Below are 11,598 nucleotides of genomic sequence, written 5' to 3'. Positions count from 1 at the left end.
TGCAAACCACATAAACGTTCCATATACGCCGGTATATATGCTGCTTATAATGAAGCATGGAAAGTCACACAAATGGAAACTGCAGAACGAATACAGGAAATGTATTGTATTCATTTAGAGAAAGCTCTCTCTGTAGTTGACAATGGGTTAACAACTCTGTCGTCCAGAATGTATTCTTTGGACAGCATTGTATCCTCTGCCATAGACATAATGGAACAGGACTTGCTAATGTTACAACATGGCCAGTCTCAATTATGTTCTATAATGCTGTTAGTTTAAGAAAAAACAATGGTCCTTGACTATCAATTAGGAAAAAAACTTTACATGAAAAACATTTTTGATTCGGAGAATGCAAATTAAATCAGCATGCTGTGACTCAAGCTAGATAAGGGAGATATAAGTCTTATCTCAATTGGCTCTATATACATTAAATGAAAATGAAATAGTACCCTAGCATGTCAGCAAAATCAATAAATTGTCACCACACTCTGAAAATTTGTACTTCTAGAGAAATTACATATTTATTTACAGTTTTTATAAAACAATAGTAATCATGAACGGCGCAAGGACTATTAAGTATAGTCAGTGAGAAAGTAAAGGGTGCTCAAGTGTTTAGAAGAAGAAAGAAAAGAAATTTAATATACAGTTCTGGTATTTACAATAGAACAAAGCGGGCAATCTTCCGCGGTTGATGTGTGCCTGTCCGCACGATTTGTTTTGGGGGTAAGGAGAGGATGGGGATGTTATGGGTACAGGCACATTAGTAATAAAAGCGTCGACGTTTCGACCCTGATGCTCATGGGATGTTTGGGGCCTCGGCGGCGGGTCTTCCCTAGGACGGGGGGGAGGAATGGGGAGGGGTAGAGGGCTGGCTTGGCCGTAGTCCAATGAATGGTCTGGATCGGGCACCTAAAGTGTAAAAGGGGAGGTTGCTGTTAGAATGGTCATTGATTTAATATTTACAGGGGTGTGGTCTAAGTACATGCTGAAGGGTACATTACCAATAAGGCTGGTCAATGGGAATTCAGTTCAGGCTTCCAGGGTATGAATCACCTGTAGAGTATAGAAGACAATGGAACATTATCAGTTCCCATCTCCCAGGGGCAACTGACATCCAGTGTCATGTCTATGGAAGAACAAGATGCTAGACTCACCTACTGTCTTGGGGAATGATTCACTGGGTAGTTCAATCTGTTCTGTGTTATAATACCTGTGAGGGAGGAGCACATGTTCAGACCCCAGCCTTTACTGTGCACTGTTAAAAAATCGAGAATGTTGGTGCAGAGTGAAACTTACCAAAGAATTGGTGTGATAGGGCAATCCTACCGGCGCCCCCACGGGCAGTCCGGTGGCTTAGAAGGATGGTTTGATTGAATGTCACCTCTATTTCTGGCTGGGAATATTTGTCACCTGGTATATAGGAAATGATAGAGAAGTGTGTTACAAACTTCATCTATCATGCGTTTCTCGAAATGAGCGCCAAATAGCGTTCTCGCGAGTGTGCACCCGGTTAGAGGGCTGACCGGAGGTGCACCCTCCCTTGATGCTACAGGTTGCCTGCTTACCTCGGTGTAAGTATTTCGTGCCCCGGTGACCGCGAGCAGTGTCTGGCGCGAGGAGCAGTTGCTACAAGCGGGGGAGAACAGCGGTCAGACTCGGCTGTTGCTTCCGCGTTAGTGACTCATGTCACATGTACTCGTTCCGACCAATCAGAACGGGTTTGGGCATAGAGGAAGGACCATAGACTTTTAGGTCCAGTCTAAAGGTAAACAACGGACTGGTGATTCAAGCAAGTGGATATTCAATCTCCGCGAAGAGCCCGTGGGTCGAGTATTACCGGGTGATCAGTAGGAAAAAAGCCTTTAAACGGGAGTTATTTAACTAGATGCAAATCCAACAATAAAAATGGTACATAATACATTAAATCAAAACGGGTTAATTCCGCAAATTGCATTAGTACAACAATGTTGGGTGCTTCCGTCTTAATCAGAATTATCTTGCTTAATATGAATGCCACAATGTGTACAATAATTCAGTGGTATAGTACATGATACATAAAACACAGATTATACAGTATAGTATTCATTACAGAGAGTAAACAAAACATGTAATTGTGGATATTTAGAAAATATCCTAAGAAACAGTAGGGTACATAACTATGGGGATTAATTCTCAAGCAGGCATTCAGCCATTTCTAATTGACACCATTTGTCTCAGCACTTCTTCACGGTCATTAAGACCACGGTTGACAGTATCGAAGATGTGCATCCAAAGACATTTGCGAGTACTCAATAGTTTGGCATTATTACCACCTCGGGGGTTCTTATTGACCTTCTCTATTATCCACCATGTGAAACTTTCCGGATGATGGTTAAACCTTAGAAAGTGATCCACTAGTGGGGCCCCTTGCACCTTGCAACGTATTTTGCTGCAATGCTGCAGGATGCGAGTCTTTGTTTTCTGGGTGGTCTGACCTATGTACATGAAGCCGCATGGGCACATTATAGCGTAGATGACTCCCATGGTGTTGCAGTTGGTGTGATGTTGCATTGTGTGAGTGTGATTATTGTACGTACACGTTTTTAATTCAGATGCCATTTTACATGCCTTACAACTGCCACATTTAAAATGTCCCAATACAGGGGGTATACGCCACAGTGATGTTTGACTTTCTGTCCTTTTCTGGTTAAACATGGAGTGTACTACAGAATCTATAACACTTCTACCTTTACGGAATGCATGCATCGGGGGTTCAGTTATACCTATTTCTTCCGCTACAAGGTGCCAATGTGCATTGATGGTATATTTTATTTCTGTACTCCGTGTGTTAAAGGTGGTAACACAAATGAGTCTTGCTTCCTTGGACTCAGATCTCTGTTTTGGTTCTAGTAAAGACTCCCTATTGCTGAACCATGCTCTTTTTCGCGCTTTCCTAGCCAAACTTCTAGGGTACCCTCGTTCGATCAGTCTTTAGATCAAAACGTCAGATTCCTTGAAATAGTCTGTTTTCTTAGTACAATTGCGTCGCAACCTCAGGAATTGGCCATAGGGTAGGTTATCCCTGAGGTTGCGAGGGTGGTGGCTGGAGTATCTAAGAAGTGTATTCTTTTCCGTAGGTTTTCGGAAGAGTGTGGTATAGAGGACACCATTCTCTTTGATCGTCAAGTCAAGGAAATTTATAGAACTGTTACTGTTCTCCATCGAGAATTGTATATTTTGGTCCCTTTCATTTAGCCAGGTGTGGAAGGTCTTCAGCTCCTCCTCCGTGCCCCTCCATACGAGGAGCACGTCGTCGATATATCGACGCCATTCTTTAATTTTTGTTCGGTGGGGGTTGGTCTCATGTAGAACCCATTGATGCTCAAAAGAGTCCATGAAGATGATAGCAAGGTTAGGGGCAAAGCTTGCCCCCATGGCTACTCCACTTGTTTGCTCGTAAAACTGCCCATCAAAGATAAAGTAATTTCTTTTCATTGCTATTTCTAACAATGATAAGATAAAATCAGTCGGTACCCTATGGGGACGTGTTCTATTGTCTAGGGCATTTTCAATGGTAATCATTGCTGACTGTTGTGGGATGCTGCTGTATAGGGACGAAATGTCCATGGTTACTAGCAGTTAATTTGTAGGGTCAAAGGTGGTTCCATCCATCAGTTGGATTACCTGCATGGTGTCGCGTATGTAACAATTGGTAGATTCTGCAACAGGTTTTAAGAAGATATCAATAAACTTGCACAACGGTTCCAGAATCGAACCACAGCCTGAAATGATCGGCCTCCCTGGTGGTGGGGCTAGTCCCTTGTGTATCTTAGGTACAGTATATATCGTCGGGACTCTGGGATGTGCATAGTTTAAATATTCATATTCTGTTTTGGAGATTATGCCTTCCTGGTATGCTGTATCAGTAAGTGCTCTAATAGATTTGGCTATGTCATTTGTGGGGTCTGTAGATAGTTTTCTATAGTTACCCTCTTTGGATAGTTGTGAGAGGATCTCAGCTTTGTATGCCTCCCTGCCCTGAATAACTATTGCCCCCCCTTGTGTGTTAGGCTGGACGTTACAAAATCTTCGTTCAGGCTATGTGCCTTGGCGTCTAATCAACACCACGTAATTGCTTACTGTATTTAACCTTACAGATAAACAAATCACATTGGCAAAGAGGGGAGCAGACTATACGGTGCTGAGTATAGAAAAACTGGAAAGATTACCATTAACCGTTTCTGAGAAATCAGCCGTTGAATGGATAATACATGGCACCATCATGATACCAGTGATGATTTTCCAGTTTCAGTATTGCTTAAAACATATACCAGCAGGCCTGTATGAAAGGTTGGGTAAAGAATACATAAAGTCGACTTGGGATTTACCATATACACACAAATGTTGGAGTGAGGAAAAGGAGGTATTTCTAAGGCGTAAAAATTGCAAAACCACATTAAATGGTACACTTCTATGTCAAGGCATTAATTTTCATGGAACCTGTGATGGTTCATCAAACAACTTATCATGCCACCTACAGGGTTCCCCGGCAGCAGTGATTGATCCAATTTTTAGGCAGCTTTCCAATGGGAGCTACATAATGCTGAATGATCACAGCTGTTGTGGAATGATGCCAGAAACAGCCTATCTCGTTGGTGTGTCAGCCAAGATCACTTGTTGTGTGCAAGTATTGTGCCCAAAAACTAAGACAGACAGGGAGTCGCCACTATGGCCTTCACTGAACATCTCTTCTATCTGAATTGATACTTTAAGCAGAATGAAAGCCATTCTTTTATAAAAAACTGTGCCACTGACCTCGACCAGAGAGACGTTTGATCTACAAGTTGCAAGGGCCTCTGCGGAGATACATACATTATTATCAACACAATGCCCCATATATTTCGCAGAAATGTTAGGTCGTATCTTAAACAGGTCTGATACCAGTGGTATTGTACATGTATTCAAGACAATTTGTTTGAGACTGTTAGCACCCTTTGAAGCAGTCCTAAGCATTTTTCCTAACTTCGTGCACTCTGTGTTCGGCGGCCTGCCACTCGTCTTGGGACTCGTAGCAGGGATACTATTTTTATTCCTCCTGCTCCGTTATGGCAAGTCCGGTCACCAGCGATACCCAGATTACCATGGAGAAGCTCTTCTGGCAATGCAGTATCGTAATCACATAACACAGATTCTTGGCTTGGCACGTTTGAGAGATCTGAATACCACGTGGTTCCTGTCATTCAGACCAATCTGGCAAGATTGCATCTTACCTGTTCTACGATGCCTGCTTTGTAGAGTGGAATGAGTGTTAGATATCTGTCTAACACTTCCATCACCAATGCCAACGAATGGCACGCCTTACTGGGTCCGATAACGGTTCATGTATTGTGTTGCCCCCAACGGCTACCAATCCTGATGATGGCATTCATAGAGATCTCACCGGCAATTCCAACTGAAGGTGAGGTACGCAGACCAACAGGTACCATCGACTGCGAACATTGATAATGCGACTGATGCTGACGGCGATGCTTCTCATCTGTGTACAATTGATCTACTTAATGAAGTGGTTCAACTTTCATTTACCGTTGTAGACGATTTCTTTGCCAGCCTAGACGATTTAATGTTTTCTCCTGACACCGAGAATAACTTTTAAAGTTAGCACACAGCGTTCTATCAGCTTTGAATTCAACCTTTGTTTTTCAAAACAAACACTTCTAGCTTTGAAACTCTATTTTTCTACAATTTGATTTGACTTTTTTCCAAATATGAACTTTGGCACAAAGCAATCTGCTGAAAGTAGAACTATTCTTAGAGAACAAGAATTCATTGAACAATTCCTAGAAACAATATTGACCTTATCAAGAAGCCAAAAAAGTTGACATATTCTGCTATGGAATGGTTTCGATTTTTTTTATGTATTTCGAGCCATTTCTTAAATGTAATTTTTTTATGATTCATTAGGTTAGCAATACTAACAACATGCTACATGATTGAAATGAAATCATTGCTATTAAAATGCGTGCATTACAATAGAAATGCTCATTTTTTCGTGTGCAACCATTTTTAAATGCATTTTTATGTATTTTTGAGTGGAATTGTAAACACATGCTTTAGAATATGTTTTAGTGCTTGAACTTAGTAATGTTGAACATAATAAACTGGAGGGGGTGTTGTATAGCATTTTAGGACCCTAGTGTAATTTTCCTTATTCATGACCTTATATAGGTATAAATCACCATATCCTTACATAGGCATAGAAATCATAACCATATTTAGACATAGCTCATGCAGTCCAAATACGGCAGGGATAGTTCCACTAGTTCGGAAAATCCAAAACGATTTCTTGGAAAACTCGGCTTCAGCAGCTAGGAACCTCCCCCTTGCTTGAATACTGACTTGTCCAAGAACTCATGGAGTTTTCAAAGAACTGAGACTCTTTGATGACGTTATTATGTCCACCTTTACGTCAATCTCGGTAAGGTATAAATATGCCCACACTTGCTATAGCAAGCACATGGTGGTTTGGAGCAGTTCGACTATCTACTTGCCTGATGCATCCTGCTACAGCAAGTGCCGAAGGAAGCCGACACTCCAGCAGACTTACTAAGAGAGACGCTGTCTTTTCTCCTGCCGAGAAAACCAGCTCCAGTGTTTCCAAAGCTACCCTTGTGGGTTGTTGAGAAATCGAGTCCGGAGAAAGAGAGATACCAGACCTCCTTCATTCTAAACCAAGGTACGGAGCTGATTAGACCCTAAGAGAAATCTTGGATAGATTCTTGGCAAAAGACTACTAGATCTATGCTACACCTCACTTACTTCTTCCCTCGTACTTAGATTAGGTACATTGGGGTAGGCGTATTTTAGAAGCACCAGTTGAGTACTTTTTTGCCTTTGTTATTTATGTATAATTTTATCTATGGTCTAGGAACCATACCATGCTTTTACAGTATTATTTTATAATACTCTATTTGCTGTATGCATTATACTTTGCACCCGCTCTTCTTTCCTTCCCCCCCCTTTTCATGATGCAGAAATATACGCAAAGAAGAATCACCAGGAGGTTAGAAAGGAGTCGTACTTAGGAGTCGACTTTAAGAGTAAAAGTAAAATACTCTGAAGATTTGTTTCAGGTAAGGGACGTACTGTTTTAGTCAAAAGCTAGCACACTTGAAAATAGCGGTAACCTAATTTTAAGCATTGTCCTGTGCCTCTTGTCATAGGTCACAAGCGACAGCCATCAAGGGTACACACTACTAAAATTAAAACAACGGGGTCCACCGGCAAGCGTAACGGAGCATATTGACAATCTGCAGGTAACTTGGTGCACCGTCCATGCAATGGCCACATAGTATGCCTAATAGTAACAAACCCTAATAGAAAACGATGCCCTTATGTCTTTGTATGTAGGTAAAAGCATCTATATCAGCTATAGTGGCCTTGATCTAAAAGTATCAGACTTGACATCTGGGGATAAAGACAGACTGACTACTAAGCGCTGTCAAAGATAACCATCATCTAAGGTAAAACGGGTAAAGGGATGGAAATATAACGAGTCTAAAAGAAGGGTAAGATGTTAATAGGTATATCTCCACCTCCCCTAGATACAAAGAACTGGTCCCTCGAAAGTCCGGACACAAGTATAGAATTCTACCTATTAGAAGTTGCGGCGCTCCAATACACACAAAGCGCTTAAGCAGACTTAAGACAGACTTAAGACAAAATCCTAACTTCTGTGAATACCAAAAGTAGTAAGTTCATTCTGTGAATACCAAAAGTAGTAAGTGCATTCTGCGAATGCCAAAAGTAGTAAGTGCATTCTGTGAATACCAAAATAGTAGTAAGTTTAGGATTGAGTCTTAAGTTCATTCTGTGAATCGGGCCCTATGACAATTTCAGCAAACCTATGACCAGCACCACCCCCCTACTCTCCGCCGCCGATAAACCGACTATCACATCCTGGGAATCCGCTTCCATTGAACTTATCGCAGAGGCCATGAAGAAAACCCACTCAGGAGCCCCTACAGACCCCTGCCCAACACACATATTCCACAGAGCCGCCACCTTCATCGCACCCGAACTAGGACGCACCATCAACGCCTCCCTCACAAAAGGCATCTGCCCAGATGACTGGAAATGGGCGGAGGTAAACCCCCTCCTCAAGGAACCATCTGCAACCCAACGGACCTGAAAAACTACTGGCCCATCTCTCCCCTCCCCTACACAGCCAAGGTCACTGAGACTCGTAAACACCCAGCTGACCGCCTTCATAGAAGAACACTGCACCCTGCATGCCTCCCTATGGATTCCGAATCAACCACAGCACCGAGACTGCCCTCCTTGATGCCACTGACGACATCCGCATGCTACTCGACCACGGACACACCACTGCCCTCATCCTTCTGAACCTCTCCGCAGCCTTCGACACCGTCTCTCATTGAGCTCTCGCAGCCAGACTTCACGACGTGTGGATATAAGGAACCGCCCTCGAGTGGCTCCAATCCTTCCTCTCAAGCCAGATTTTACAAACATCTGCACCTCCTATTACAAAATAATTTACCCTTGGTTGTAACTGAACAAATGTTGATGCAGCGTTTTGGCGGATTGTTATGTTTATCTCCACCTTCTTCAGGACTAATTCAATACAATCAGTTTTTTCATTAAGATATATTAAAAACAATAATATGATCTAAAAACAAAAGGAAATAAAAACATCATCATAGACATATCGTGCCTTTTTCATTAATTGGTTTAGTGCAAACTATTGATATTATTGGTTATTTAATAACATTGAACTTTCCAGAATATGATAATTAGTCAGAGATTTACCAAATCTCGAAACCTCTAATTGGATACGCTATCTATTAAATCATTTTAACTAGAAGCTCACCCAAAATGCCTGGAACAGATGCGCTTGCTGTTGCGGTGCGGTGCTTGTGTGCTATGGGATATTTTTTCAATATCTATCCCTGTTGATAAAAGCCGCCTGTAAATAATGACATCTTGATACACACTCATTATTATTATAATAGTTCAGAGATACCCTCATAGCAGGTTTTAACCCATTGTGCTACTTACTTATAAGGGAACGGTCTGGTTTCAAGATATCTGCAGTGACCCTTAGGGCTTCTCCTCCTGTTTTGGGTGTTATTTACCTATTGGAAATCCATATAGGGCAATACTATTAATCTTGTTAGTTTCAAAGTAACCATAGTTTATAGGTATATTAGGGATGTTTACACTTACCCTTGAGTACTATGATCACTTCTGTTGGTTTTAAACCATAAGTGTTTTTTCTCAAGTTCTTTGAACCACTCCCTGTTATTTTGAACCAATTAGCCTCTGTTTTTTTAGGATCCAGGGTAATTTTATAAATTACATCATAGATTTATGTTTTTTATATTTTTTTATTGTAAATTCTTAAACTAAATCTCTATCTATACTCATATTTGTATAGCAATTAATACCCCCTTTCTAGTGGTATCTTGTAATGCAACTTGGGCTGCTCATTGTACTTATAGCGTTCCAGCCTGTTTTTTTGTATCTTGTTTTCTTACTGGCTTTTTACCACACCTCATATTATGTCTATAACATCCCATTCTAACAATTGCACTCCAGCTCTAATCAATAACTTTATAAGATTATAGTGCAAAAGCCTATATGGAGCCCCTTCATACGGGCCCAATGGCAAAAGTATATTGAGGTTACCGCTGTATGTACTAATTTATTACTGCCTACTAAGCGACATCACACTATTTTAGAAACATCTCAAAAAACAATCACTGATGCCACCCACATATCACTTGTTCTCCATGCACAGATTTACATTTTCGGACCGGCAGAGTTCCGACCTTTTAAATTCATACGTTACCTGGATGTTTGCACTACGCGTATAAATATCTTTCCGGTGTTATGTGCGTCATCCACGTACGTGGTGGCCATGATGGAATCAGGCTTGCCACTATTCTGTTCTTCAGGTCCAGTGCTAATTATGCCTGCGCAGGCCAATGTGTGTCAAATAAATTCAGCCATGTTGGTACTAGTCATACTTACTATCATGTACTGAATTTTCCTACATATAGACAACACTCGTAGCCTTATAATTAAACCTAGGTACTTTAAAAGGTTATAACTTTTATTATGGTTGTATTAAGAATGAAAGAATAAAAAAAATAAAAGTCATTAATTTCATATGGTTTTTATATCTTTCACAATTTTTTTACAGAGAAGTTCCATGTACAGACTTCATATTCTTCCTTTTTGGTGATGCTACTCACAGGGGTTATCTTAACCAATTAATCTCTCCCATTCAACTCTATTATTCAGCCCCTTACTATATCTATTACATTTTGACATAAAAAAGTATTCTCTCTGTTTTCTTTTTGTATCTGCATTACACCCCTCAAAGATCCTTTAATTCTTTCTAAAATAAACCATTTGATGTCATGTTCATTATATGTTCATTTTAACCAGTGTTTTACCAAAGGGGCACATCTTTTCTTGGTCCTTAAGGCAGATCTGTATTTGTTAAGTCTAACCTTCATTTCCCTGCTTGTTTCACCTACGTATCCTCTCTGGCAGGCACAAATAATGAGGTAAATGATATTCCTGGTCTTGCAGTTTACTAGTTCATTTATCCAATGTCTCACTCCATTGAGATCTATTTTATGATCCTTAACAACAGAGCTACAATTGGTACAGGAGCCACATGGGAAATTGCCCATCACTTTGAATCCATTCATCACACTACTTTGATATTTATCTTTTTGTTCTTTGTATGTTTTTACTAAGTGGTTTCATTCTGTTTTGTTCCTCCTATATGCAAAAACTTGTTTCTGAAGTGGTACCTTTCCTGTGGTGTTTAAAATAAACCAATTCCTATTGATATTTTATCCCAATTATTGGTCTACCCTTTTTCCTCAAATAAACTCTCACGGTATTATTATTTGGCGCTCTTATATGAGTGTCTAATCAACCTTTTAAGGTAACCTTGAGCCGTTAGTTTATCTTGTTGGATCTAAGCATGACATTCAAAGTGTTTCATATCAGTTCAATTTCAACGAATACAAAGAAATTGACTGAACTGGATACTATCTTTCTGACAGTTGGGATGATTACTTGTGTGATGTAGCAATGTATTCCTGTCAGAGGGCTTAGTATATAGTTCAACAGATAATGCACAATTTCCTTTTTTGATTGTTACATCTAGAACGGCAACTGAGGTCTGATTCATAGTGAAAGTGCATTTAAAATGTGTATCCCACAATTGAGCCACTCAATAAAAGAGATTAATTATTCTTTCTCTCCCTTCCAGATGATAAAAACATCATCTATAAACCATGACCAAGTCTTAACATTTTCATAATACAGAGATGTTTCATTCTAAATATGCTTTTTTTTTTTCGAACATTGCAACATATAGACCAGCTAGACTAGGAGCACAGGTCTCTCTCATGCTAGTCACTTTGATCTGACAATAAAGACTTTCACCAAATAGAAAGATATTGTTCATCAAAATTATTTCTGTACAATCTGTATCTCCTTGTGTTCAATCTGCAATAAAATCATTGAGTGGAGACAAATACCCCTCCATTTTTTAGGCGATTTCTTATAATTTTCACT

The sequence above is a fragment of the Lissotriton vulgaris genome, chromosome 4_1 (assembly GCF_964263255.1).
Source record: "Lissotriton vulgaris chromosome 4_1, aLisVul1.2, whole genome shotgun sequence".
Classification (NCBI taxonomy): Eukaryota; Metazoa; Chordata; class Amphibia; order Caudata; family Salamandridae; genus Lissotriton; species Lissotriton vulgaris.
This window is presented reverse-complemented; position numbering follows the sequence as displayed.